The sequence below is a fragment of the Podarcis raffonei genome, chromosome 1, assembly GCF_027172205.1.
Source record: "Podarcis raffonei isolate rPodRaf1 chromosome 1, rPodRaf1.pri, whole genome shotgun sequence".
Lineage (NCBI taxonomy): Eukaryota > Metazoa > Chordata > Lepidosauria > Squamata > Lacertidae > Podarcis > Podarcis raffonei.
The window spans coordinates 2,863,974-2,888,583 of record NC_070602.1 but is presented as its reverse complement, the minus strand read 5'-3'; positions in this window follow the sequence as shown (position 1 = coordinate 2,888,583).

The following is a 24,610-nucleotide window of genomic DNA, read 5'->3' as shown; positions in this document are numbered from 1 at the left end:
TTGGGAATCTGGGCAGCCACTGGGAGAACAGGTCTAGAGGGACCGTTGGTCTGTCCCTACAGGCTACTCTTATGTTCTTCTGAATTTTTGAGGATATATTTACTAAGACCTTACGTGGGCACCATGGGAGGTACCAGCAGGGACACTGGTGCCCACGTGCGCCACGCTGGCGACCCTAGGAATACTGCAAAATGCCTTGCATCTCCAGTGCTTCCTTCCAAAGGCTGTGTGTTATGGACTGTGACAACAGTGGCTAGAATATGATGATATGCGCAGAACTGGAAGGAACAGAATGTTGCAACAAAAACGGAGTGGCTCTTGAAAGTAATGGGCTATGCAGAAATGGCAAATCTGACTGCAAAATTCAAAATGATGAGCTTTACGCAGAAGAAAGGAGGCCTTTTGTGGACTATTTTTTTAAATTAAAAAAAATATGGTCAAATGAAATCACTGGCAGGATTCGAGATAAAAGCAGAGGAAGAAAAACGACAGAATAATTGTAATAGAGAAACTTTCTGTTATAGATGAAGATATAATGCTGTTGTTGTTTAGTCGCTTAGTCGAGTCCCCATGGAGCAGAGCATGCCAGGCCCTCCTGTCTTCCACTGCCTCCTGCAGTTTGGTCAAACTCATGCTGGTAGCTTCAAGAACACTATCCAACTATCTCGTCCTCTGTCGTCCCCTTCTCCTTGTGCCCTCCATCTTTCCCAACATCAGGGTCTTTTCCAGGGAGTCTTCTCATGAGGTGGCCAGAGTATTGGAGCCTCAGCTTCAGGATCTGTCCTTCCAGTGAACACTCAGGTCTGATTTCCTTCAGAATGGAGAGGTTGGATCTTCTTGCAGTCCATGGGACTCTCCAGAGTCTCCTCCAGCGCCAGAATTCAAAAGCATCAATTATTCGCTGATCAGCCTTCTTTATAATGCAGTATTTGATGTATTTGATTTGAAGGTCGTTGCAAAAATGTGTGGGAAATGTTATAAAAATTATATACAAAGGGCGGCTGCTGGGACATCCCGCTGCTCAGAGAATTGCGTTAGGATGCCCTCCAAAACCAGTTCCGTTTCTGCTGTGATGGGCTTGCAAAAAGTTCCCTCGCAGCCCCTCAGGTATCTGTGTGTCCACTTGGCCTGCCTCTCTGCCGTCGCTCCCCAGAGTACAATTCATCGCAGTTAGCGATAATGAGACATTTCTGTCTGAAAGCAGAAAACGACTTGCCATCTTGCACCTGACAATATCTGTTTAGCTCGGCCGCGAATGTGAGTCGCTTCTGTCATATCAGCAAGAATGTCATTTTCCCTGACAACGTACACCGAAAACAATAATTTCAATTATGCCAGGGAAGGCAGCGGGGGCCGACAAACAGCTGTCAATCTGCCCCAGGTGCAAATTGGCTTTGGGTGACATCATAATTAGGAGCTGTTCAATAACGACATGAGAAAGGCTGGCAAATGTTGCTTACGGTACAGGTCAGGACTCGGCTGACATCCTGCAGCTGCTTTTAAAGCATCTATGGTGGATTTGCAGTCACACTCAGTGACTGGGGTGACCCCCCCCTTGCCCCAATGCCAGCGGATGAGAAAGACGGAGGCGTGAGCACATCGCTGTGGCTCCCCGTCAGCAGAAAATGTGTTGCTGTTGTTTGCAGAGAGTGCCTGCTGATGCCTAGGAATTTACAGAAACACCAACATATTGCGATTTGTAAATGGCATAACAGTGGCGTAGTGTCAGGGCTCTGGGTGCAAAATTTAGAGGAGGTGAATCACATGCCCCTAGGCAGGTGCCAGCTTCTGTGGGGATCCCTGCCCTCCTCTGGGGGAGACAGCAAAGCAGCTCAGGCCCATAGTGACCGGGCACAGAGGGAGGGAGGCAGAAGAACCAGTTAAGGTGCTGAGCATCCTGTGTGAGTGCCTGGAGGCGGTTGGAGGATGGATGGCGGCTAACAGATTGAGGTTGAATCTTGACAAGACAGGAGTACTGTTCTTGGGGGACAGGAGGCAGGCGGGTGTGGAGGACTCTCTGGTCCTGAATGGGGTCACTGTGCCCCTGAAGGACCAGGTGCTTAACCTGGGAGTCATTTTGGACTCACAGCTGTCCATGGAGGCGCAGGTCAATTCTGTGTCCAGGGCAGCTGTCTACCAGCTCCATCTGGTGCGCAGGCTGAGACCCTCCCTGCCCGCAGACTGTCTCGCCAGAGTGGTGCATGCTCTGCTTATCTCCCGCTTGGACTACTGCCATGTGCTCTACGTGGGGCTACCTTTGAAGGTGACCCAGACCAGTGGCGTAGCGTGGGTTGTCAGCACCCGGGGCAAGGCAAGTAATTTGCGCCCCTTAACCCGTGGATTTGCGCCCCCTAACCCGTGGATTTGCGCCCCCTAACCCGTGGATTTGCGCCCCCTAACCCTAACCCCCAGATGTTGCGCCCGGTGCGGCCGCCCCCCCTGCACCCCCCACGCTACGCCACTGACCCAGACCACATAACACCGGTCATGAAAAACCAGCATTGGCTCCCAGTATGTTTCTGAGCACAATTCAAAGTGTTGGTGTTGACCTTTAAAGCCCTAAATAGCCTCAGCCCAGTGTACCTGAAGGAGTGTCTCCACCCCCATTGTTAAGCCCAGACACTGAGGTCCAGCTCCAAGGGCCTTCTGGCGATTCCCTCCCTGTGAGAAGGGTAGTTACAGGGAAGCAGGCAGAGGGCTTTCTTGGTGGTGGCGCCCGCCCTTTGGAACGTCCTCCCAGCAGATGTCAAGGCAATAAACAACTATTTTACTTTTAAAAGACAACTGAAGGCGGCCCTGTTTAGGGAAGTTTTTAGTGTTTGATGTTTTCTTGTATTTTCAATATTCTGTTGAAAGCTGCCCATAGTGGCTAGGGAATCCAGCTAGATGGGTGGGGTATAAATAATAAATCATTACTATTATTATTATGATATGCAGATGACACAACCTGGATGGCAGAAAGTGAGGAGGAATTAAAGAACCTTTTATTGAGGGTGAAAGAGGAGAGTGCAAAATATGGTCTGAAGCTCAACATCAAAAAAACAAAGATCATGGCCACTGTGCCCATCACCTCCTGGCAAATAGAAGGGGAAGAAATGGAGGCAGTGAGAGATTTTACTTTCTTGGGCTCCATGATCACTGCAGATGGTGACAGCAGCCACGAAATTAAAAGATGCCTGCTTCTTGGGAGAAAAGCAATGACAAACCTAGACAGCATCTTGAGAAGTAGAGACGTCACCTTGCCAACAAAGGTCCGTATAGTTAAAGCTATGGTTTTCCCAGTAGTGATGTATGGAAGTGAGAGCTGGACCATCAAGAAGGCTGATCGTCGAAGAATTGATGCTTTAAATTCTGGTGCTGGAGGAGACTCTTGAGAGTCCCATGGACTGCAAGAAGATCAAACCTATCCATTCTGAAGGAAATCAGCCCTGAGTGCTCACTGGAAGGACAGATCCTGAAGCTGAGGCTCCAATACTTTGGCCACCTCATGAGTCGGACACGACTAAATGACTAAACAACAACAACAATTATTATTATTACTCTCTGTGGGAATGACCACCAACAGCTGCATCAGCCTGCTAGGCTCCCCCTGCATAGACAGGAGGTGCAGTGCAGCCCCATTTGGCTCCGGGGGTGTGTGTGTCGTCGCTCAGGTGCCATCAGCAGCTTGTCTGTCCTGGGCACCAGCAACCCACGTTACACCTCTGTGGCACAATGTGTGAGCTTGGGCTGGTCACACAAAAAAGTGGGCCACCTGGCTGCGGTGGGCAGGGTCATAGGCAAAAGTGAGCGGAGCAACAAATAGAAAGGTTATAGCTGTACAGTAGGCTGGTTTCTATACACATTCCTAGATTTAGATACCCCTTCATGGATCACTGCCTTGCCGTGGCGAAGGGGCTTGAATAACTCAGAGAAACTATGAACTATATCGAGCAGGGCACCCAAGATGAACAGGTCATAGTGGAGAGTTTTGACCAAATGTGATCCACCTGGAGGAGGAACCGGCAAGCCACTCCAGTATCCCTGCCAAGAAAACTCCATGGACAAAGACAACAGGTATGAATGAATGAATAGACTTTATTTGCGTAGCTGACAGGCCATAGCATCAAAGGACTAACACCGACAAAAATACATTACGAATATATTTACCATAAAATCTTATGACCTATTAAAACCCTAGGTAGAAGCTGGATTATCATTCATCCATGACCCTCTGTCCCATGGGCCTTTTCTCTGGTAGATTGTTCCAGGTCAGTTAAGTGAATAGACCAGCCAAATTGAAAGATTATAAATATAAATATAACCTCGGAGGGATGGTCAGGACAGGGAGAAAGATAATAATAACCAGATACAGATAAATTAATAATCTCAGTACTTAGAACTTGGCAGAGGTAATAAAATAATAATAATAAAACGTAATGATGATAATAATAAGATCCTAGGCAAGGAATCCAGGTGACGACACTGATGTCATTCAGATAGCAGCTCTCAGTCTCATTGCTCTCTCGATAAATTTGGCAACCTTCTCTGTTGTCAAGCTATTCTGGTCGGCTAGGAGTGAGAACAATTTGGCTTCACAAGAGCGGCCCGGGATGGCAGATAGTAGCGGCGTGATGGTCTCGTCCCTGAGATCTTTATATAGGGAGCAAGACAAGAGAACGTGTGACACAGTCTCTACGTAGCCAGCTCCACAGGGGCAGAGCCGGTTCTTGAATGAATTTTTTTGGTATCTACCTTCAAGAACAGCTGAGGGTAACATATTTAGTCTGGCCAGTGTAAAGGCACGCCTGAGTTTTGGAATGGTTAAGGTAGACAAATAAGGTGCCTGAAAATCAAAGTGGGAAAAGTTATGACGCTGGAAGATGAGCCCCTCAGGTCGGAAGGCATCCAACATGCTACTGAGGAAGAGCGGAGGACAAGTACAAGTAGATTCAGAGCTGATGAAGCGGCTGGGCCAAAGCCGAAAGGACGCTCAGTTGCGGATATGCCTGGAAGCGAAAGGAAAGTCCAATGCTGTAAAGAAAAATATTGCATAGGAACCTGGAATGTAAGAACTATGAACATCGGTAAGTTGGATGTGGTCAAAAATGAAATGGCAAGATTCTTAAGGAAATCAGCCCTGAGTGCTCACTCAAATCGCCAAAGAATTGATGCTTTCGAACTATGGTGCTGGGGGAAACTCTTGAGAGTCCCATGGACTGCAAGAAGATCAAACCTATCCATTCTGAAGGAAATCAGCCCTGAGTGCTCACTGGAAGGACAGATCCTGAAACTGAGGCTCCAAGACTTTGGCCACCCCATGAGAAGAGAAGACTCCCTGGAAAAGACCCTGATGTTGGGAAAGATGGAGGGCACAAGGAGAAAAGGACGACAGAGGACGAGATGGTGGGGCATTGTTCTCGAAGCTACCAACATGAGTTTGACCAAACTGCGGGAGGCAGTGGAAGACAGGAGTGCCTGGTGTGCTCTGGTCCAGGGGGTCACGAAGAGTCGGACACGACTAAACGACTAAACAACAACAAAGATTTAGATAAGCAAGGGGCATTGTCAGAGTTCAAGGACTCATTTCAACCAGGCAATAAACTATTGAAGGCCAGGAAGAGATGTGGCCGGGGGAGGATTCCAAGGGCCAGCATGAGAAGCCTGGAGGGCCACACTTACCCCCTGGGTGTGAGGTTCCCTACCCCTGATGTAAAGAGACAGACAGATCCCCAAACCCCATGTCTGCTTCTGCAAAGATTTGGGTCGTGTGGTTTTTCCTTTCCTTGCTCTCGGGATTAGCGGTTTAACTCCATGGGATTTATCACCGAGTGCAAAGTTATTAGCATCACACTTGGCCTCGGAAGGTGTCCTTGCCCCCTTCCCATTCCCCCACAGCTTTAGTTGGGAGCTTTAGTGAAATCCTCTTTGGAGATCAGCTTGGAGGGGCCTCCTGCCTCAATCTTCTCCACCCACTTAATGCAGAGGCTTCATGGCTCCAGAAACAGAAATCTTAGTGTTGCACAGAAGTTTGATCTCTGAGTGCCGGGGAGGCGAGAGTTCTGCTCTTGTGCTTGAATCCTGGACTAGATGGGGTCACTCTTGCCTGACCCAGCAGACAGGCTCCTCTTACGTACTTATGAAGCTGCAGTCTCTAAAAATAAGGAGGAGAAAACCCCACTCAGTGCTGAATTAATTAAACCATGGCAACCCACCTGTCACGACAATACTGTGACGTCATGTGAATGACAGGTGGGTTATCTGACCCGCCTGTGAAAAACTCCATCGTGCCCTTAATGCCTGCAACATGCTCCCTGTGCTCCCTCACTGCCTGTCAGCTGGTTTCCGTTGAACCCCTGTTTTAGCAGCAAGATGAATAAGCATCAGGAAGGACTTTCTGACAGTAAGAGCTGTTTGGCAGGAGAACGGTCTCCCTTGGAAGGTGGTGGACTCTCCTTCCTGTGGGGTGTGAAACACAAGAGCAGTCAAGTACAACATTCCTAGAGTGAACATGTTTACACATGGGGAGGAATGTTTGTCCAGCCAGCAGGTAAGCTTCCTGTTTCCTTCTGGGCTGGGACAGACTTCCTCTGCATGTGACTAGAGATGGGCGTGGCCTCACCTGTGCAGGTAACGACAAAAGCACAGGGCAGGGCAGCCACCTCTCTCTCTTTGACTACATGCATCGAAGAAGCAACATCTGCTTAGCCAAAGATGCTCTCTTGGCCTCCAGCCAAGAAAGGACAAAGGGACTGTCTCCTTATGAGATAGTTTCCAGGTGTATGTTACTTTTCTAAGCTAAGTCTGCCTTCTGGGATCCTATTGTGAACAGAATGTGAGTAAACTCTTTTTTATACTTTTATAGAAGACTGTGTCGTGTCTTATCTTTTATGAAGGAATAAGGGGGAAATACCAGAACAGTTATTATAGAGGCTTTAGTGAGCCTGAGCAAACGCATCTGCTGTGAGTTTAAAAAGGGGAATATTACTCTGCTAAACTGTGAACTTGTTTACACAAGTTGGAAAGGCTATAACCCAACAATATATCCTCTCCTGCATCCCTGAACATTCCCACACTTCCTTGGAGGCTTTTAAGCAGAGGTTGGAAGGCCATCTGACATGGATGCTTCAGCTGAGATTCCTGCATTGCAGGGGGTTGGACTAGATGAAATTGGGTGTCCCTTCCAACTCTACCATTCTATGGTTCTATGGGCTTCTTGGATCAGTGGCGGGCTTTGAGCTTTGAAATTTCAGAGCACCCTGCACAGCACCAAAATTCAATGGCCTTGCCTCTCAACTTCCGCTGTCCATCATTGTTGCAGCGCTCCTACGGCACCCTCTTGGCTCAGCACCCGGTGTTTGCGAGCCAGTGGTGCTCCCTTAAACTCACCTCTTCTTGGATATATTGGTGCCTGATCAATTGTATTGACTAGCTCTGAGCACGACACATCCTAACCCAGAGCGGGCTGTGCTTCTTTTCTTTAAAAGCAGATTATAAATTATTCCCGACTCTTCTTCCTGCCAGTGGTTTTGGACTATTAAGCTGCTAATTTCCATTTGGCACGGGACGCTATATGCTCACTGCCTAGTTCCTAGACTCCAAAACCAATGTAGTCTTCATTAACTCGAATGAGGATATATTAACCCAGATGGAGGCAATAAGATAGTCTTTCGCAGCTAATTGGCTCCTTAAAACCACCCTGTCGCGGGGCTGCCTCTGCCTTGGGGACATAACGACGGCGCTTTAGTTCCTAATGAATGTGCAGCCGTGTTAATTGTTATCTATAGTACAGGGTGCATCCTGCCTCTCCTGTACTGCGGGGCCCAGTCCCAAATGCATCAGGACGGATCTCGCACTGGGAGCGACCAGCTCTAATTATTGCGGCTCACAGCTGTACTGATGGGTGTTCTGCTTTGTTCCGGTGGAAAAGGAGTGTAATTGCAGAGGCACAAAATGTTGTGCTCACTGCTTCCAGGGCTCGTTCCACAACAAAGAAAGGAAGAGGGAGATTTGTTAGGGGAACGACTCAGCTTGGTTGATACAGCATTCTCAAGCAGATTTTGCCCTCTCCTACTCGCCTGCTCTTTCTTCTCTGCATTCGCTTGCAACAGTCAGTGGAGGGTCTACATTTTTGGGGGTCCCAAAGCTTGAACTGTCATGGGGGTCCCTTCGCAACCAGCAATGAGGTCAATGGGGTTGCTTGCAGCAATCTTTACAAAACCTGTGCTATTGGCTCTCAGACTTTGGGATTGTTGAAATATTTGTTGTTGTTGTTTAGTCGTTGAGTCGTGTCCGACTCTTTGTGACCCCCTGGACCAGGGCACGCCAGGCACTCCTGTCTTCCACTGCCTTCCACAGTTTGGTCAAACTCATCCTGGTAGCTTCGAGAACACTGTCCCACCATCTTGTCCTCTGTCGTCCCCTTCTCCTTGTGCCCTCCATCTTTCCTAACATCAGGGTCTTTTCCAGGGAGTCTTCTCTTCTCATGAGGTGGCCAAAGTCTTAGAGCCTCAGCTTCAGGATCTGTCCTTCCAGTGAGCACTCAGGGCTGATTTCCTTCAGAATGGAGAGGTTGGATCTTCTTGCAGTCCATGGGACTCAGGAAATTAATCAATTTGCTTCATGCCACTCAAATTGAGTCTACCAGACCTCAAATTTTTAAGCAAATGTGCACTAAAGTCGCCACTGGGATCCCTCCAGGAAGAAGGACCCTCAAGCTTAAGTTTCATTAATTTCCTAGTAGATCCAGCCCATGTGAGTGTAAAAGAGGCTTAGGCATGTAGTTGTTGGAATCTCTGTTCGATTGAGCTGATAAGGCTCATCTTCAGAATCACCTCCCAACGATTAATTGACGACCTGATCCTTCGATAAGGCCTCAGGCACGTCGTCCCAGCAGAGCATCAAAACAGCACGTGGAAGGATGAGATAGTATGAGCTACATTGCTATGCTTTATTTTCTAGCTACGCAGAGAGCAAAGAAATATACATCTACTCCCTGTGAGAGCAGAGAGCGACTGAACAAAGGAACAAAGGAAACAGGAAACCACACTAACGTCACATCCCGTCTCCTTTCCTGTGAGACTTGAAGGTATGTAAACAGAGTCCTGTGACTCCACACAGCTGCTCAGTGATAAGAACAGAAACTAACAGTATTAAGTTGCTATGCGCTGAGTCTGGCCACTAGCCCATCAAGGCTGGTGTTGCCTACATTGGCTGGCAGCAGCTTTTGAGGGTTTCGGGCTTTCCCCAAGATTACCTGGAGATGCTATTGGGGACTCAACTTCTGCAGTCAAAGCAGATGGTCCACCACTGACCAAGAATATTTACTGCAAAGGAGAATGTTACTCCCCTATTAAAACATCTTCACTGGTTACCGGTTCATTTCTGGGCATGATTCAAAGTGCTGTTTATGTGGAATTGTGGTCAAATTAAAGGAGCCTTGGAAGGGGAAGGAGGGAAGTCATTGAATGTATTAGTATAATGAAAGATCTTAATGTGCTAATGTATACAGTGGAACATCGGTTGTTGAAAGCTTCGGAAGTTGAACATTTCAACTTTCGACCGCCGACGACCCGGAAGTGAATGCTTCGGTTTTTGAATGCGCCTCAGAAGTCAAACGGCTTCCAAAGGGTGTTTCTCAATTTTTTCAATGGATTTTGCTGATTGTCCATTGAGCCTCAGTCGTCGAACGCTTTGGAAGTGGAACGTTCGACAACCGAGGTTCCACTGTATTAGAAAATCTTTTAATAAAAATTATTCACCACAGTGAAAAAACAAAACAAAGACTTATAAAGGCCTTTATGGCTTGGGCCCTGGAAACCTGAATGTTTGTATCTTCCTATATGAACCTGCCCAGGTGCTAAGATCCTTCCTGTCAGCTTTGGAGACATGATTGGTTTGGCACAAGAGGCCCTTTTGATCAAAACGGCTAAATGGAACCTCCAGAATGCAGGAGCCTTAAACAAACCTGGCCCTGATCCAACTGGGCTCTTCTCATAATCTTCTGTGGTGCTGGAGACCACAGGAGGAGACTGGTTTCTCACAGGTAACAACTGATTGGTTCAAAATTGGGAAAGGAGTACGACAAGGCTGTATATTGTCTCCCTGCTTATTTAACTTATATGCAGAATTCATCATGCGAAAGGCTGGGCTGGATGAATCCCAAGCCGGAATTAAGATCGCAGGAAGAAATATCAACAAACTCAGATATGCAGATGACACAACCTTGATGGCAGAAAGTGAGGAGGAATTAAAGAACCTTTTAATGAGGGTGAAAGAGGAAAGTGCAAAATATGGTGTGAAGCTCAACATCAAAAAAACGAAGATCATTGCCACTGGTCCCATCACCTCCTGGCAAATAGAAGGGGAAGAAATGGAGGCAGTGAGAGATTTTACTTTCTTGGGCTCCATGATCACTGCAGATGGTGACAGCAGCCACAAAATTAAAAGACGCCTGCTTCTTGGGAGAAAGGCGATGACAAACCTAGACAACATCTTAAAAAGCAGAGACATCACCTTGCCAACAAAGGTCCGTATAGTTAAAGCCATGGTTTTCCCAGTAGTGATGTATGGAAGTGAGAGCTGGACCATAAAGAAGGCTGATCACCGAAGAACTGATGCTTTTGAATTTTGGTGCCGGAGGAGACTCTGGAGAGTCCCATGGACTGCAAGAAGATCAAACCTATCCATTCTGAAGGAAATCAGCCCTGAGTGCTCACTGGAAGGACAGATCCTGAAGCTGAGGCTCCAAGACTTTGGCAACCTCATGAGAAGAGAAGACTCCCTGGAAAAGACCCTGATGCTGGGAAAGATGGAGGGCACAAGGAGAAGGGGACGACAGAGGACGAGATGGTTGGATAGTGTTCTCGAAGCCACAAACGTGAGTCTGACCAAACTGCGGGAGGCAGTGGAAGACAGGAGGGCCTGGCGTGCTCTGGTCAAGGGGGTCACAAAGAGTCGGACACGAGTAAACGATTAAACAACAACAAACCTGGTTGGCCACTGTGGGGCCAGGATGTTGGAAGGAGATGGGCCAGTGGCCTCATCCAGCCCATTCTCCTTATGTTCTTATGGGAAGAGGATGCTGGAGCCGATAGACCACTGGCCTCATCTATCAAACCCTTCTTATGTTCTGATGCCTGTTCCTTTCTCTCCCTGCCTCCCCCACCCCCTCTTGCCCATCTCACAGTTCTCTTCCTAAAAATAAAATAAAACATTAATAGATTTTCAAAAGAGCATTTTTAAAAGCCCAGGCTTTGTTCCTGCCGCGTTGCCCGTCCCCAGGTGAGCAATGGCGCTCTGATGATGGAGGCTGCAAATCCATCATCCTTCCGTGACGCTCGGATGATGTATGCCACAAAGGCATCACTGGGAGAGCAGCCTGCTGATCAGTGGGGCTTTGATGATGTATTTGTGTAAACGCTCATCAAAAGGTCATTGCCCTGATGATGCATTGCTTGGTGCCATCGCTGAGCCAGGCATGCCAAAAGCAAATAAAGGATGTGGCTTGGGGAAATGGCTGCAAGCTGGATTTTCCTTCGCATGAAGGGAGCCAGGTGTGCTGGGCCCGGGGGTAAACCCGAGCAACGTGGTCCAGGTCTGGTCCCAAATCCAAGGGTTGCACGAAGAGTCAGTCTGACAGGGTCAAGGCAGGAAACCAGGCTAGGTCAGGCACAGGGTCGCAGGCAGGTTCTGGCGAACAGCAACGTTGCTCCCGCAACCTGGGGTGGGGTCCAACAGCCTTTTATCTCTGTTGGGGTAATGGCTGGTCCTGATCCCCCAGTGACTCACCTCCCTGTCTCGCCCGAAGGCGAGCACTCCTCCTGTGAGTACTCAGGCCTCTCCTTTTCTCAGACCTTAGTCTCTGCAGCTCGGGAGACGTCGGTGGGTTACTAGACCCAGGGGCCGCCTCAGCCTCCCCTGACCCAACCGGTAGTGGAGCAGCTGTAAGTGATGGCCCAGCTGGAGGCAACGAGGTAATCCCTGCATCTGGAGCCAGGGCAGGCTCAGGCCCCTGACTCGGCCCAGCTGGTGCTTGTTGCAGGGGAATCTGTGCAGGCTAGGACTCTTCAGGATCAGGCCCCAGACTTGGTTTGTGGACTGAGACTCCTCTGGTTCCGAGTCTGAGCTTGAGTCCCAGGCCATCACACCAGGAGACCAAACCCCACACACCCCTGTCCCTGGGAGCTGGGCATCTTCTACCTTGACCTGGTGGCCCCCCAGATGGCTTGGACTATGAGCAGAAAGAACGGCCATGTTGATGGGAGGTGAAGTTAGAATAACATAAGAAGAGTCTGCTGGATTAGACCAATGGCCCATCTTTTAGAAGACATCTGAAGGCAGCCCTATTTAGGGAGGCTTTTAATGTTTGATGGACTATTGTATTTTAATATTTTGTTGGAAGCCACCCAGAGTGGCTGGGGAGGCCCAGCCAGATGGGCGGGGTATAAATAAATTATTATTATTATTATTATTATTATTATTATTATTATTATTATTATTCAGCATCCTGATCTCACAGTGACTGTCTGGTTTCCTTCACAGTGTCCCGTTGTGCTAGAAGCAATTTAGTCCTGCTGGCCACAAGACCCAGAAAAGCTGTCTGTGGACAAATGCCGGCTCCCTCCGCCTGAAAGCAAGATGAGCGCTGCAACCTCATAGTTGCCTTTGACTGGACTTAACTGTCCAGGCATCCTTTACCTTTTACCTTACCTTTACCTTTACCTGTATGTGGAGGTTGTCGGCGTCCCTTCGAACTCTACAATTCTATGATCCTGTGATTTCAAAAAGCCTGGAAATGGGAGCCAAAGGCTGATGCCTTAACTGGCTTGCCCCATGATCAGCAATGACATTATCAGAGGCAAATAATAATAATAATAATAATAATAATAATAATAATAATAATAGTTCATAAACTGATAAAGAAATTGATGGATTTGCCCATCCCTGGGAGGAATGGTTGCTCTGCATGTTGGCGTAAAGTTTGGTGGCTAGACTGCTGATGGAAACAAGTTACACCATTGTTAAAATATCTGCACTGGCTGCTCATCTGCTACTGATTCAGGTTCAAGGTCCTTGTATTAATTTACAAAGCCCTGAGCAACTCAGTTTCAGGGTCCCTCAAGGAGCACCTGAACTATTCTATCCCAGAAGGATCACCAAGACCATCAGGAGCATCGCGGGTTGCTGAGGCTTATCTGACGACAAGTTCTATTATTGCAGAGACCTTCCAAGCTGTTCTCCTACACATGCCTGGGAAACTACAGAAGACCTGTGTTCAGACCCATCCCTTCCTCTTGAATCACCTGATAAATGGTCTTTCCTGCAAAGAAAAGCCCCTGAACACGGCTCACCAACAAACAATGCAGAGGCAAATACAATACAATGCATTAAGAAGCAAACTAAAACTTCACTTTTCAAGGGGATTAAAAATGCATTCATTTTCCTGCCCCAAAGAGCAGCAGATTATTCTCCACAAAACTATTAAGAGGGAGCAAGAGAAAGTAAGGGGGACCAGCTTGCCCCATAGCTCCAACACACTCTCTCCTCTGTAGCAAGCAAACCATGGCTCCTGACTTGGCTGGACTCCTGAACTGACGGTAGCAGCTTTTTCCTTTTCCTTGACACTCTCCCCACCAAGTGACTCTTCAGAATGCTTAATAGAGTATTTAATCTCACATCGGAGCTGGTTGCACCTATTATAGAATCTCAGACACAATTCAAAGACATTCAAGAAAATTTACTACGGACAGAGAGCTCAGAGGGAAGCGGCTGTGTGTCTCTGCATACTAATAAGGGGCGTATATTCAAGACACCTCAAAAGGGGCGAGGGAGCCGAGTCGGGGGAAAGAACCCTGAGCTGGAGCTTGTCATGGGGGTACGCTTGACTGGAAACTTTCTTTGGTTCGTTTCAAGGGTAAAAGTAAAAAGGTAAAGGACCCCTGGAAAGTTAAGTCCAGTCAAAGGGGTGTGACACTTATCTCGCTTTTCAGGCCAAGGGAGCCGGCGCTTGCCTATCGACAGCTTTTCTGGGTCATGTGGCCAGCATGACTAAACCACTTCTGGTGCAACGGGACACTGTGTCAGAGCGCACGGTAATGCCATTTACCTTCCCACCGCAGTGGTACCTATTTATCTACTTGCACTTTGACGTGCTTTTGAACTGCTAGGTGGGCTTAAAAGAGGATCTTAAAAGGGACCCCTGACCATTAGGTCCAGTGTGACTGACTCTGGGGTTGCGGCGCTCATCTTGCTTTACTGGCCAAGGGAGCCGGCGTACAGCTTCTGGGTCATGTGGCCAGCAGGACTAAACCGCTGCTGGTGAACCAGAGCAACGCTGTTTACCTTCCTGCTGGAGTGGTATCTATTTATCTACTTGCACTTTGACATGCTTTCAAACTGCTAGGTTGGTAGGAGCAGGGGCTGAGCAACGGGAGCTCACCCTGTTGCGGGATTCGAACCGCCGACCTTCTGATCGGCAAGTCCTAGGCTCTGTGGTTTAACCCACAGCACCACCCGCGTCCCTTGGCCACCAAGCTAGATGGCCTTAAAAGAGGATTAGGCAAATTCATGAAGGAAAAGGCTGCCAGTGGCTACTAGCCACAATGGCTATGCTCAGCCTTGATAGTAACACTTTCAAATAGCCGTTGTTGGAGACCAGAGGAGGAGAGAGGGCTCTTGCGCTTGGGTCCTCTTTGATGGCTTCCCACAGTCATCTTCTTGGCCACTGTGAGAGTGTTTGAAAGTGGGCTTAGATTTGGCTTTCAGTGTCTCTGCAGGAGAGCAGGACTTAGATCATTTTTAGCCCTTCCCAGTGCATTTTCAAAATACCATTTTCTTATTGTGGTCGGATGAAATGACCTGCCAGCCGACGTCCTTTCAGAGTTTTATGAGTGAGTCAGAGATGAACTCATATCTCTGGGGTCCAAGTCCTACATCATAACCACTGGCCCACGTTCTCACCCTTGAACTTCTGAAGAGTCCTCTCTCTGTGTGGAACTCATGCCTTGATTGAGATTCCTGACCATAGTTGATCCCAGCACTTTTATTTATGTTCAGGTGGAAGGAGAGCTTGAAAGAATACTCTGGATGCGCATCCAGTTTGACAAGAACTAAAAGACAGCTGCAACTTTTAGTTGAGATTCCTGCATTGCAGGGGGTTGGACTAGATGGGGTCCCTTCCAACTCTATGATTTTATGATCAGGACAACCTGTCAGGAGTTCAGCCTACACTCGAGTAGGACCCTGGCAGAGACACATGCCCGACTGGCATGTTCTCTCCCTCCTGGTCGATCGTTCGGGAGCTTCATAAGCTCTCTTCTGCCCAAACATCACAGCGACCGATGCCCACAGACACCGGCACACTTAGGGATCCGCAGAGTTTGCGCACCTTGTGTGACAGACCTCAGCAACTCAGCATTTTGGCTAGCAGTCATGAAATTAAAAGACACCTGCTTCTTGGGAGAAAAGCAACAACAAACCTAGACAGCATCTTAAAAAGCAGAGACATCACCTTGCCAACAAAGGTCCGTATAGTTCAAGCTATGGTTTTCCCAGTAGTGACGTATGGAAGTGAGAGCTGGACCATAAAGAAGGCAGATCGCCAAAGAATTGATACTTTTGAATTATGGTGCTGGAGGAGATTCTTGAGAGTCCCACGGACTGCAGGAAGATCCAACCTCTCTGTTCTGAAGGAAATCAGCCCTGAGTGCTCACTGGAAGGACAGATCCTGAAGCTGAGGCTCCAAGACTTTGGCCACCTCATGAGAAGAGAAGACTCCCTGGAGAAGACCCTGATGTTGGGAAAGATGGAGGGCAGAAGGAGAAGGGGACGACAGAGGACGAGATGGTGGGACAGTGTTCTCAAAGCTACCAGCATGAGTTTGACCAAACTGCGGGAGGCAGTGGAAGACAGGAGTGCCTGGCGTGCTCTGGTCCATGGAGTTATGAAGAGTCGGACACGACTAAATGACTAAACAACAACAACAACATCAACAACTTTATTTACATATAAACACACACGGAGCACTGCAACATGGCTCCCTCTCTCTCTAGCATCAGACAGCAAAGAGAAAGAACAAAGGACAATAGTCCCATTTCACAGAACACAGTAACACAAACATCCTGTCTCCGTCACTTCCCACTCTGTGGAGTCAAAACATACACCATCATGTGATAGACAAAAACCCCATGACTGCAATCATGGAGCAGGAATTCTAACACAACCTGTCTCTGTTTTGGATTGGGTTGCAAAGTACCATTACCACTGATCGGTGTTTGTTATTGCTTAAAAGATGACACTTATATATTCTGGCTGAGAGGGTTTTTGCAGTATATGTTTCTTATAATGTTTTAAGGAATATATGGCCCATTAAGATTCCTTGCAGAAATACATATATTGTGGTGCCCAATTGCACTCATTCTTGTGAGCAAATGCACATATGAAAGAATGCCAGTATTGTATATGCAGACTCAGGATCACACAACCCATGATGCAGTGAGACTGCGAGTAAGATATGTGCAAGACCACACAAGGCTTTTAAAAATCAAGGCCAGCACTATGTAATAGTGAAAAAATGGCGCAGGGAATGAAATGTGATGGCCTGGGATTCGGACTTGGAGGCTGAACCTGAGGAATCCCAGCCTGCACAGGATTCCCCGCCTCCAGAACCAGCTGGGCCGGGGCTGGGGCTTGAGCCTGAAGGGTCCTCACCTGTGCTGGATCCTCGGGTGCAGGCATCAGCTGAGTCTGCTCTGGCTCCTGAGGTGATGGAGGACCCATTGCCTGCAGGTGCTCCACTCTCAGCCCCGTCAGGGGAAGCTGAGGTTGCCTCTGGGTCCAGTAACCCTCCAGCCTCTCCTGAGCTGCAGAGGCTCAGGGCAGAGAGGCGGAGGGAACTGAGTTCCTGCAGGAGGAGGGCTGGCCTCCAGGCCAGGAGAGGCGAGTCACCTGTGGACTGGGGCCACCCTATGCCTCGGGGCAGATAAAAGCCGGCCAGCCCCAGTCCCAGGTTGCGGGAGCAACATTGTTGGTTGCCAGTTCCTGCCTGCACCCTGTCCTGCTGTTCTCCTGGAGCTCCTGACCTCACCCGACTCCCTGCCTTGGACCCCGCTTCAGCTTTGACGGACTGCCTCCATACTGCACCCTTGACCTCGGACTGGACTCGGACCTCGCCTCACGGTTAGCCCCCGGGACCAGCACATGAAATGACATAAAATTTGAATATGCAAACTGAAGACTGACAACAGAGTTTTACTTGGGTTTGGTTTTTTTGTATGCAGGAAGGTCCAAACTTATTAGAGAGCTAAGAATTAGAAACCACACCTTGAATCTAGAATACGCCGAGAAGTGCCCATTTGTTCCCTGGCCAAGTTGCTGCTCCACTTCTGCTCTTTTGCTAATGACTGAGCATGTAGCCAGAAGAGGCAAAGTGGATATTCTGGAAGGTTAATTTGACATTCCCAGTCTCACGTTGTTAAAAATGAAAAGGAGAAAGAGATCCATGGCTTTTGACATTTAACAAAGGGTTTGCAGTTACCCAGAGCATCAAAAGCAGACTCCTAATGGGAAAATGTAATTTGGACACTGAGAAATAAAACTTTAAACAACAGCTTGCACATGCTGATGGAACCTAATGGCCCCATGCGGCCCACAAAGGGGGGGGGCAGGAATGGATCTTGAGATGGAGTTGAGGTTAAAAAGGCGCATTATAAAACCATGTGCCTTTGGCAGGCTGATGAGGAGCTGCTCTGTGAACAAACTCCATCAAAAGATAAAGAGAACCGAATCCCCATCCCAAAATGCCTTGATTTGATTTCACAGAATCATAGAATTGTAGAGCTGCAAGGGAACCCCAGGGGTCATCCAGTCCAACCCCCTGCTGTGCAGGAATCTCAGCTCAGGCATCCCTGACAGATGGGCTGGATCCAGCCTCTGCTTAGAAACCTCCAAGGAAAGAGAGTCCATCACCTCCTGAGGGAGACTGTTCCACTGTCAAACAGCTCTTACTATCAGAAAGCTCTTCCGGGTGTGAAGTCAGTCTAAGAAATCACAGCATCTTTTTTCTAAGTGCTCATGGACTGACTGCTGAATGATCTGTTTTAAGACCTTTCCTGGTATCATAATAATAAAAAATAATAATAAATTTTATTTATACCCCGCCCTCCCCAGCAAGAGCCGGGCTCAGGGTGGCTAACACCAAGAAAATCACAGTAAAAACATAATTGGGGGGGGGGGGACCAATTTAAAATACAGGTTAAAATGCAATTTGAAATGCAGCCTCATTTTAAAAGTAGCCCATAGATCAAAACCATAAGGGAAGGGAAACATAATGGTCCAAACCAAAGGCCAGGCGGAACAGCTCTGTCTTGCAGGCCCTGTGGAAATATGTCAAGTCCCGCAGAGCCCTGGTCTCTTGTGACAGAGCATTCCACCAAGTCGGGGCCAGTACTGAAAAGGCCTTGGCCCTAGTTGAGACCAATCTAACCCCCTTGCGACTTGGGACCTCCAAAGTGTTGTCATTTGTGGACCTTAAGGTCCTCCGCGGGGCATACCGGGAGAGGCGGTCCCGTAGGTACGTGGGTCCTAGGCCGCGTCAATAGTTACCAAGGTCAACTGGTCAGTACAAAAAATTTTTTTCCTTCCAGTAGCACCTTAAAGACCAACTAAGTTAGTTCTTGGTATGAGCTTTCGTGTGCATGCACACTTCTTCAGATACACTGAAACAGAAGTTGCCAGATCCTTCTATATAGTGAGAAGGTGGGGAGGGGTATTACTCAGAAGGGTGGTGGGAATGGGTGATTGGCAGATAGCTGTGATGAGCCTGTTGACGACTCTTAACGACTGCAATAGGTCTTACAGGGAAAAGCAAGGGGTGAGAAGGTGAAAAATGGCTATGTCATGTATAATGAGATAAGAATCCAATGTCTTTGTTCAGACCAGGTCTCTCCATGGTTTTAAGTTTGGTAATGAGTTGCAATTCAGCAGCTTCTCTTTCCAGTCTATTTCTGAAATTCCTTTGTAGTAAAACAGCTACTTTGAGATCTTGTATAGAATGTCCTGGGATATTGAAGTGTTCTCCTACTGGTTTCTCTGTCTTGTGATTCTTGATGTCCGATTTATGTCCGTTTATTCTTTGGCGTAAGGTTTGGCCTGTTTGTCCAATATAGAGAGCTGAAGGACACTGTTGGCATTTGATGGCATATACAATGTTAGACGATGAGCAATTAAATAGTCCCGAGATGGTATGTGTGATGTTGTTGGGGCCAGTCTCACTATATAGAAGGATCTGGCAACTTCTGTTTCAGTGTATCTGAAGAAGTGTGCATGCACACGAAAGCTCATACCAAGAACTAACTTAGTTGGTCTTTAAGGTGCTACTGGAAGGAAAAAATTTTTTTGTTTTGACTATGGCAGACCAACACGGCTACCTTTCTGTAACTGGAACTGGTCAGTAGTTACCTGGGTCTTCTTCTCCCCCTCTCCCCCTTTTGAGAACAATGTTTTCTTGCCTCCAGTCTGCAGGGTCCTCATCTCTTCTCCAGGAATTCTAAAAGATTATAGGCAGAAGCTCTGAGATTACACCCTTTTTGGTTGGCTGGAGAACTGCATTGCAAAATCCACAGAAGTGTGAATTTCAAAGAATAGCTGTGCTTCAGTCTGTGCATTGGCTCAGGAAGTGTGAATGAGGCAGCTTTTCGTTCAGGTGCCAACAAAATCCCATTTCTGCTGCATCCCTGCTCTTGTTAGGGTGCCTGGCAGTCGTGTCTTTCTTGAGGATATTAGAAGCTGTTTGGCCAAGGATGGAGATCCTGTGAAAGTACCATTTTTGAAGCCAGGTCTTGCGGAATGCCCATGATCACCCCGGCCAGTATGGCCAATGGTCAGGGATGATGGGAGTTGCGTGGCGAGTTCCCGCCCCCCCAGTGGAAATAAAGACACATGACACAATTATTTAAGGTTAATGGGCTAAATAAGGCCACAACTTTATTGGTTACAGGTGATGAGCTGTATTGGCTTAGGCATTGGTCCTAACCGACTATATACGACTCCAGCCTGTCTGCTTGAAGTCCGGGAAGGGTTAACCACCAGTAGGGGGAGTCCTGCTGATGCACATCAACTAGGAACTCCCCCAGGGTCACCAACAGGGGGCGTGGCTTAGGCCCCCACCTCCATAGGCTTTGACAGGGCCACGCCCCCCGGAATCCTTAACGGACTACCCTTCAATATGTGGGGCAGGTGATGGCGCTTCCTCCCCTCTTCCATCTACAGAACAATACCAATGCCTAACCACCAATACCAAAGAAGTTGTGACGATTTGCTATGAGGTGGGCGAAAACCAAGTGGCTGGTGCCAATTTGCCAAGTGGAAAAATTCCTACCAGACCTCTCAACAGTGACCAACCAAGGTCCATAGCAAGGTCAAAGACGAAAACCTTAAAGGGCGGGAAGGTGGGAAACAGGAACAGCTGGAGGTGGCAAAAGAGGGAGATCCCTAGCGTTAATAGGGCAGGCCACGCCCCCCGAGCCAGCCGATTGGCTGTCCAGGGGATGATGTGGCCTGGGATTCCCTCAATCACTCGGAGGCTGAGAGCCAGCCGCCGTGTGCATGGTGGAGGCGTGAAGCCCGCAAAGCCACCTCCTTTTGCAGGCAGAAGTGGCTTTGGAGAATATCTGGAAGTCACCAGATTGGGAAAGGCTGGTGTGGGATGATGGAGACCACCTTGACCCCAGCAACTGAAATGTTTCATGCCGGGTGGCAATGGTAGGGTGTCTAACTCTAAATGCCTCCCTTTTGTGACAGCCCTTACACATCCTTTCCTCTCAAAGCCCAGGGTTTAATTCATGCTGCGGAGTTCCTTTTGATGCAGAAGCAAAGCTCGTTCGCAGTGTGTTCGGAATAGGTCTCTCCTGCAGGTAAACAATTCTTCTAAGGACTTTTTTTGCACACGATGAAAGCAAATTACCCTCCCGTATGACAGCTGCACTGCCCTTCCAACAGATTAAAAGGCTTTGACAATCTGCTGGCAATGAAGGGAATCTCTAAATGTTTATAGGACCCAACTTGAAAGGAGGAATTCCTGATGAGACGGCATTAGATGCAGGAGCTGACTTGGGTAATATGGCGCTCTGAGCATGGACAACATTTGGCACCCTTCCCAAATATTTATGATTTTCACAATAATTCATTTTGGTACAATAGCTTTTCAATGGATTTTCTCAGTAGGTACCCATATAAATTTAGGTCCCCCCCCCATTAATATGATTGTTTTGTACCCCCTCGGCCCAGGGCCCTGTGTGTGGGAACTGCCTGCTGTACCCTAAATCTGGTGCTGTTAGATGCAACCCACAAGCAAGAGGACTTTTTTGGGTTTCTCTATGTAAGTCCTTGACATGCCTTTACTACTTTGACAGGTGAAACATATCCCTCCCGTTTCTGGAAATAAAGGGCATAGCTTAACAGGTGGTGTAAAAGGATAAGAACATAAGAAGAGTCTGCTGGATTAGGCCAAGTGGCCAATCTCACCCAGCATCCTGTTGTCCAAGTGGCCATTCAGATGCCCCAAATTGGGAAGATTGTCTTCCATAAACACGGTTTTAACAATGAGTCCGTAAGTGACTGTGGAGGCCAATTCTGGATCCACATGTCCTTCCACAGTTGGGACATTGGTTTCCAGGCAGGAGTTGATCCCGGTGAGAGTTTGCCAAGCGTGCCTTCCTCTTAGCACATTTCTCCCTTGCGTCCTGAGTTCGAGTGTCTTCAAAACCCACGACACCTTTGGTCAAGGCTGTTCTTCAACTGGAGCGCTTGCAGGCCAGTGATTCCCAGTTGTTGGTGTTTATACTACATTTTAAAAGATTTGCCTTGAGAGGACTTTAAACCTCTTTTGTTGTCCACCAGCATTACGCTTTCCATTCTTAAATTGGGAATAGAGTAGTTCCTTTGGAAGACGATAATCAGGCATCCAAACCACATGACCAGTCCAACAAAATTGATGTTGAAGAAGCCCCTAGCCTTATCCTTCATTAGATGGTTCCATCAGAGTCAATGGAGTTACATCCAGGATTATACATTTTATACGCCCATAAAATGCCTTTCTTTTCAAGGTTGCTAGCCTAAATATTTGCACGGGTTCTTATTCACTTCTAGGCACAGATCAATAAGGTGGTTTTTAACTTTAGTACATAAGAGGAATACTGCTGATTGCAGTAAAGGTAAACGGAACCCTGACCATTAGGTCCAGTCGCGGACGACTCTGGGGTTGCGGCGCTCATCTTGCTTTACTGGCCGAGGGAGCCATTGTTTGTCCACAGACAGCTTCTGGGTCATGTGGCCAGCATGACTAAACTGCTTCTGGCAAACCAGAGCAGCGCACGGAAATGGCATTTACCTTCCTGCCGGAGCGGTATCTATTTATCTACTTGCACTTTGACGTGCTTTCGAACTGCTAGGTTGGCAGGAGCAGGGACCGAGCAACGGGAGCTCACCCTGTCACGGGGATTCGAACCGCCGACCTTCTGATCGGCAAGTCCTAGGCTCTGTGGTTTAACCCACAGCGCCACCCGCACCCCGTTGATTGCAGTATTCACACATATATACAACCTGCTCACAAGATGCATTAACACCCAAAGGAGATCCCATAGTTGGTCTCTAAGGTGCTACTGGAAGGAATTTTTTTATTTTGTTTCGACTATGGCAGACCAACACGGCTACCTACCTGTAACTAGAACTTCTCCCATAGTTACAGCCTTGGACTCAGGCAGAAATCAAGCATGGCTGTCCCTCTCAGGCTTCTGTCTGCAGCCTGCTTCTTGCTCTCTACTCTGGCTTTTGTCTTTCGATCTACCAGCCAATTGGGGGAGGGGGCACCACCCTTTTGCCCTCTGGCACAGAGCCACTTCCTTTGTTGCCCCATCGACCCATACTTAGCCCATTACCAAGAAACTCACCTGGCTATTCCAACAATTGAATCCTTGCTGGATGCAGGAATTAGCAGGGACTCAGGTATACAGCCTAACCTTCACCCCACCGCCAAAAAACCCATGCAACAGTATTTTCCAGGTGCAAGAGATGAGCTTTATTTTCTTTTCTTTGCAGGAGTTATGTTTGTGATCTGGGATAAAAACTATATTTCCTGCTGGCTTTTATCAACACGTTCTTAGCTGCTTCACGGAGATCAGCAAATCATTTTCCTTTGTAAAGTTTTAGCTTAGTCGGGAACACAAAGCAGATGGCTCTTTGAATGTGGAAGGAGGGAGAGAGTTCTCAGGAAGGTCCTAAATGCCAGATAAATGGCAAGGAAGGTTTGCAATCAGATTAAGAGAATACATTACAGTTTGGGTGGGCGTAAACAGAGATATTAAACGGAACTTCTAATTTGGATCACCCCTGTGGAGAGGGAGCCGGGCTCTCTCCCCCTTTGACAGCCTCAGGTAGCTTGCCTGCCCCCCCCTGTCTTTTTAAGACCCACCTGCACATTTGGAGAAGAAAACGTGCATTGACTCCCCAGAAACCTTAAAGCACAATTCTACGAATAGCAGAGGACATGCTTTATAAATCATAGAGTCACAGCGTTGTAACCCCCTGCAATGCAGCAATATGCAGCCGTCCCTTGATCCTGCAACCTTGGTGTTCTCAGCACCACACTCTAATGGTCCAACCAACTGAGCTATCCAGCTGATGGATGCAGAATGACCAAGGTAACATTTCCCCAGTTCTTGGCATCTCCAGTGAAACGACCTCAGAGAGCCGGCTAGATTTCTGTCATGTGGGGCAATTTTCAAAAACAGCCCAGAAACTGATGCCCCTCAGGTGGAGAAGAGGGATGTAGAATTTCTATTGGGCTCATCATCAGTGAGGTCATTGTCAAGTACAGTGGTACCTCGGGTTAAGTACTTAATTCATTCCGGAGGTCCGTTCTTTTTTTTTTTTTATAAGATATTTATTAAAGTTTTCAATTTTTTATGCAAACAAAAAACAAACAAAAAGATTAAAAAAGACATATAGTTCATAATACATACTTTTCAATAACATATTTCTCTGACCTCCTCATACCTCCCCTTCTTGTATTCCATTTCAAATTATTTGTTCAGCAAATCCTTAACTTAAAGCATTACAGCTTATAATACCACCTTGTTTTCTATCCAAACCTTTTTTTCATATTCCTTTATATCATTACAGCTAGAAACCACTCAATTTCAATCCAACATCATTCAACATTCCTTAATTTTACAATATTTCTGTAAGTAGTCCTTAATTTTTTTCCAATCTTCTTCTGCCGACTCTTCTCCCTGGTCACGGATTCTGCTAGTCATTTCTGCCAATCCCATACAGTCAATCAGCTTCATCTGCCATTCTTCCAGAGTGGGTAAATCTTGCGTCTTCCAATACTTTGCGATGAGTATTCTTGCTGCTGTTGTAGCATACATAAAAAAAGTTCTGTCCTTCTTTGGCACCACTTGGCCGACCATGCCCAAGAGAAAGGCCTCTGGTTTCTTCAAGAAGGTATATTTAAATACCTTTTTCAATTCATTATATATCATTTCCCAGAACGCCTTAATCCTGGGACACGTCCACCAAAGGTGAAAGAATGTACCTTCAGTTTCCTTACATTTCCAACATTTATTATCGGGC